At 42.2% G+C, this 6,197-nt stretch overlaps 1 protein-coding gene across 1 annotated transcript in view; it reads right to left on the bottom strand.

Moving 5' to 3' along the window:
• The window catches only part of CHRM3 (cholinergic receptor muscarinic 3), a 264,655-nt gene extending 258,525 nt beyond the window's left edge, over positions 1-6,130 (bottom strand). Inside the window, exon 1 of the mRNA XM_085298248.1 lies at positions 6,071-6,130. The gene's annotated coding sequence lies outside the window, so the exon portion shown is untranslated. The remainder of the gene's footprint in view (positions 1-6,070) is intronic.
• Between the last annotated feature and the right edge of the window lie 67 nt (positions 6,131-6,197).

Consider the following 6,197-nt stretch of genomic DNA (forward strand, 5'->3'; position numbering starts at 1 on the left):
AAAAAAAAAAAAAAAAAAACCTTAGTCCCTCCTGAAAACATATAGACTTTAACTACCCCAAAACCTGTCCTAGACCATGGCACCAGTTATGGACTTGCAGTTCAAGAGAGGTCCCTTCCTTCACCGTTCTGCCGATATTTGGCCTCTTGACACCCCACTTACACCATCTGCTACATGCCTTTATGTATAACTTCCCTTGTCTGCCTATTATTGAGAATCTTGACAAGGTGAAATGCAAATAGCAATCCTCTTTATTTACATGAGAGAGAGGGATACTTCAGCTGGCCAGAAAGAAGAGACAAATAAGTATCTAACTCTGACTTCATGAATTGGGATTGTTTAATATCCAGCTATTCCTGAAGCCTACTGCCACACACCCACTGTTAAGGCTGAAGGAGAGTCATCCTCTGAGAGGAGACACAGTTTTAGGATGAAACATCATTATTACAGACAGATCTGCAGATTATTCCACAGAGTGATATATCTTTCCTCTGAAGAGATGAACAGTATGTTGTAATTATTTGGTTAGGACAAGTGTGCACCTTTGTACAGCAATTAGGAATGCTTAATAATAGGTAATTCTGAAAATGTTCAAGTTCTGTTCTTCCATGACAGTTTTGAGAGTCTGTGTTAATCCTTTCTTTAAAAGGAGAGAGAAAAAAAGTTCCTCATTCCTCTGAATAGTTCTTACTATTGTGCTTGTCTACACTGAGATTGAATTCTTCTACTAATTGTCTGCAGCAAATTTAGGAAGGATTTGTTGCTATAGCAATATTTTTGTGTTCATCCAAAAATTAATAATAAAAGCAGCAGCAATTAGTACTATTAATCTCTTTATTAAAGAAACATGTGAGAGGGCTGAAAGGCTTCTGGTCAAAACACAGTAAGTTTTTGCACAGGTGACTACCGTAGAGCTTGCAGCTGCAAAACTAATCCTTTTGCGTCATCAAATTCTATATGCATATTTCATGCTTCTSTATGTTCAATCTTGCTGCCTTAATACCCCAAAACAGGGTTTCAGAAAGTTCTACAAGGAGATGGGGATGTGTACGCTTTCATACATAATGGCATCCTGCTGGATAAACTGYTCTAGATTAGCATATGGAAGGGAAATTTAATACTCTTCTGCACAGATTTGACATTGTTATTTCAATGTTTCACAGAGGCCTTTCTTTTACAGTTTTAGAAGAAACAGCTATGTTGCTTCAGGATAATGACCTACTCTCTCTCTTCCATTCCTGAGTAATGGCCATAAAGCTGACAAAGATTTTCCAGATTGTATGAAACCAAAGGATTAATTAATATTCTACACTAAAAATCACTATTATCTTACCAAATTATTTGTTTTTACCATAGTCCAGTACTCTCTCCAGGGTATTTAAGTTTTTAAGAGAGGTTTGTCTCTCTATTTATTTTAGGGTTGATTTATTATTTCAATTTTATAAAGAATAGTAGGGCTCTACATTACTGTTTATAATGCAAGGTTGAGGAAGTACAATGCTTTGCTTTTTCACTAAATATTTGGTAAGATTTCTTAATAGTACTGTTTTACTGTCTTAATAATGTACTTCTGTGACTGGAAACCCAGATAACTCCTGAACTCAGTAGATTTCCGTATTTTGTAAAGGAAGTAGCATAGTTTTAAATTAGTGCCACATTAACCCTCATAGAGCTAACACATGTAGCCAAGCCTCTGCAGACCTGACCTGCAAAGAGGTCCCTTCAGAGCTCCTGCGGTGCTCCAAGGCCGTGGTGGAGTTCCTCATACTTGGCTTCTGCACACTGTCGACAGCGCTGTCAAGGGAGGCAGTGGGAGGCAGGATGGTACACCTGAACACTTCTGGCATTGGCATCTCTCCCCACATACCRTCCCTATTGCTCCTTATTTTAAAGCCAATTTTTTTTGTCTTCATCAAATAAAACACCGCCACTACAGTGAAGAATACTACAGTATTAGCAAGCTGTTCTATCACATACCTAATCCAGCATCCATGCATTCACTTGTACCCAGCAGGCAAACATGATGCTACGCAGCTGACCACACACCTTGAGATTAGATCATTTTCTGTAACAGCACCTCAGTAGAGGTATAGTAGAAGCTCCAAGTAAAYTTTATTAATACCTATTTTTCTGTCAAAGTCTTCCTCTCTCTATAAATCTATAGAGTAACAAATAAGTCTCTGATTCCTTTGTATTCTAAACTTTTGCATTTCTCTTTTTCCCATGTGGTTATTCTGGGAATACAGAAGGACCAATTGTCAACTAAGTACATGAGGAGATTATCCTTATGTGCCACCATACTGGTTTCTCATTCAGGAAAAGAAAAAAAAAATCAGTAGTACTCACTATAAAGCATAATCCTATCAATTGTTAAATGCGGCTGGACAGTTGAGTTGCTTTCACTGCACTGAAATGAACTTGCTACAAAGTAGCAAAGCAGTCACAACATCCTAGCAATCAATACCAGACATAACGCCCACAACAAAAATTGGGCAAATTAGTAGATGGTTGGTCTGCGTAGAGATCTCCAATACTGTGGTTACGCTGATATATTGCATCCGGCTAGGTGAACAAACCGCTATGCTTGCTGGCACAGAAGCTTTACAGAAGAAGCAATTGCTTTTTTGTTTTACTCCAACTGCAGAAAGAAAGTACAGAAAACAGACACTGACAGGTGGTTGCATTTGCCAATCACATCCAGCAAAAGGTGTTCCCTGTAATCTACAGTGCAGATGTACAAATGTTTCTCTGAACCTATCTCCATTTAGATTAATTTAGAGAAGTATCAAACTGCCTCTAGCTCTCATTTCAATTACTGAATAGTTGCAATTTGTATTATGAATTCCTTCTTTTCTCTTAACGCTTAAACATATCTTCCTTTACACTAATTGATATCTTGACCATGCAATCACATACTTTGAATATGTGAGCAGATTAATCTTCTATCCTCTCCTACTTTTACAGACAGTAATTTCAACARTTTACATTCAAGAGAATGGCTTCTCCCTACCCTCACTGAATCTACTAGCCAGACTTGCATTCTGAAGGCAACTGCTGTAGCACTCAACCAAAACACAAGGAGCAGGAAGTGCTGAAGCATGTATTTATCCTCTCTTAAAACAAAAACAAAACATAAACAACTCCTGGAGCATGAATTCCCAATCTAAATACAGTATGCAAGGTTTACACTAAAAACACTTGTTCAAGAGCACCCACAACATTGTCAGCAACATATTCCAGTTTATATTCTGCAACACTATTTATTTAATGAACTGTGAGTCACACAAAATGTTTTTGTTTGTCTACAACTCCAGTCAATACAAGCTTTACCAGCAACTTTAATGGACAGAATTTCCCACTTTACAGCAAACGTGTAGTCTGAACTGAACTGAAGTTCCTCTACTGAGGAAAAACATAGAGCAAAGTCTAGGAGGATGCAGCAAAACTGTTGAAACTGTGCAAATCAGGCTACTTCTAGTGTTAGGAGACTCTTAATTACTTTACTAGTTTGGAAATAAAAACAGTACACTTCTTACACATTCACAAACTAAGGTACTTAAATATAGCTGAGGGTTTTGATAGTGATGGCATTGCATCTCTCTCCCCACATATCATCCCTATTGCTCCTTATTTTAAAGCCAATTTTTTTTGTCTTCATCAAATAAAACACTGCCACTACAGTGAAGATTACTAGAGTATTAGCAAACTGTTCTATCAYATATCTAAYCCAGCATCCATGCATTCACTTGTACCCAGCAGAGCTTTCATTGCTTTCAAATGCCTCACAGATATTTTGTCTCAGCCTCAAAGCACCGCATCTCTTCTGAGTACAATCCTCTCTTACTAGCAAATATGCCATTATTTCATAACAGTCAAAATTACTTAGGATCATCCAAATCACTTCAAACTTTCTTCTATCGTCAGACACCTTYTGCAGCAGTTCCCCTTCCTTTTTCAGCAGCATAATATTGTGTAAGTACAATAATTGCCAACACAGAAAGTATGCGCTTAAGCTTTCTGTCTGCTAAAATCAAGGCTGACGGAGGAAGCAAAACACAAACATGAGAACCAAAATGTTTTAATATCTATGTGGGAGAAATTTTCACCTCAGTTATCGGAAGATTTTACTTAAGCATTTCAGGATTTGGTCCTGTAAACATATATAGCACTAACAGGCTAAACTCAAATATTAATGCAATGAAAGTGAGGATAAAAGGATAAAGCAATAACTGTGACTTTAGAGTAAAAACTAAAATAGGCATATAGGAAACATTTATTTTTTAAATCAGCATATAAATTAATGTAGGCATCTGCATACTTAACATTAATATATAAACCTGAAATTTAAGACACTCTCAAGTACTGTATTTGCAGTGTTTCACATGGTTATAGTTGGTTTTCACCATGAAAATCTACTTCTGAGACCACTACTCCAGAATATGTGATAAATTGGTAGATGAAGATTCTCTTGCTAAGAATAAGATGAAATTTAAATTTGTTTTAGTAATAGGAAAAAAAAACATATTGCACTTAATGTTACACAGTTATATGATATAAAATATGTAATTCAGCTCCTTCCAGAAAGTTAGTACTCATCTATGTAAAAGTGACTTGAATTTGCAATTTCAGTAATAAATTAGGTTGTATTTCTTCTGAATGACCCATGGAAACTGAATTTCTGTATTTGGTGGGGGACCTCAGCTGGCAGAAGAGACAAAGAAAAGTTGAAACCTGTTTTGATACAGCTGGCAGCAAATCAGATGAATTTCGTAATAGATTATCCCTGGAGTATTCCATTGCCTTGCTTCTATCATCCAGCAAAACTGTAGTATTCAAAATAGTCCAAGAGAATGGTCGTCAGTGTTTCAGTTCAAGTCAACCAATTCTTCGCTAAAGTTGAAGCCACTCTGTTAGTAGGCACAWGGCTTTAAAGTGAAAATAACTTACTTTGAGACCAAGAACTAGAATGCGTAGTCTTCATATTGCTCTGCAGGGCGACAATCTACGTGYCTCTGGTAATTAAAGAGCTATTTTCCCCCAAAAGAATAAAAGAAAAAAAGAAAAAAAAAAGAGAGACGGACAGACAGAGATGGAGACATCTCAGGACACGCAACAGCCGAAAGCCTTGCAACGCTGCTCTCACGTCAAGGAGAACTGCTACTGTGCGAGCGACTGCCCTGCTTGCATGCTGAGGCACCTTTCTGAAAGCTACCAAACTGGGCTTCCTTTCTGGAAATAGCAACATTACCTACTGCAAAGCTGTTCCAACACAAACAGGCAAACTAAACACTCAGATTAAACATACAGATGGAGATAAAGCAAAACCAGTATGGCATTCACTAACTTTGATGCATTAAAATAAAAAATAAAAGTGGGAACGTCTCAATCGATGTACGCTATAGACACATCGACACACGTCGCCCCGGCAAAGACATCCTCGGGACTTATCTATCATCGGCACCTTCCCGGCTCTTCTTTGCCTTTTTTAAAGTTTTTCGAGGTGTGTCAGCAACACCGAAGTTGCAGTTCTTCGGTCGGTGACTACTTCTATATATGGGCAGCGCAGATATTGACTGGGATTTGCGTTTTGCCCGAGGCCACCGCAGGCAGTCGGCAGCCCGGGAGCCGGGGAAGGAGCCGCCGCGAGCAGACCCGCGGCTCCGCGCACCGCAGTAACACACCCGGGCGCCGCTGCCCGCGGCTGCCGCGGAGCGGGGAGCGGGGAGCGGGGCTCGCTCCGCCGCCCGGCGGCGCCCGGGCCCCCGCGGCGCGGCCACTGCGCGCCCCGCCGCCCGCTGCCGCGCGGCGCCGCAGCCCCCGCGCAACCCGCGCGCAGAGCCCGCGCCGCGGCCGCTCCGCGAATCCCCGACGGGGCGGACGGTGCCGCGCCTCGGCGTCCCGGCAGCGGCCCCCGGGGAAAGCGGCCGCCCCGCCGCGGGGGAGCGACAGGCACCGGGCGCCGCGGCCGCCGTCCCCGCAACTTTTCCCCGTGGGCAGCCCCCGCCGCGGCTCCGCGCACACGAGCACAGCAAGCCGTGACACCCGCCCAGCGCGGTGCTCCCGCTCCTACCTGCCTCGTCCGCCGGCGCCCGGGCCACCTCCCGCCGCCGGCACCGCGCCGGGCGCTCCCGGCGGGCGGCGTCCAGGTGGCGTTAGGAGCGCGCTTCCCACGGGCGGCGCGCCCCCGGCGGCCGGCG

Source organism: Rhea americana, unplaced genomic scaffold (genome assembly GCF_003343005.1).
Source record: "Rhea americana isolate MKP2758 unplaced genomic scaffold, rheAme1 scaffold_137, whole genome shotgun sequence".
NCBI classification, from domain to species: domain Eukaryota; kingdom Metazoa; phylum Chordata; class Aves; order Rheiformes; family Rheidae; genus Rhea; species Rhea americana.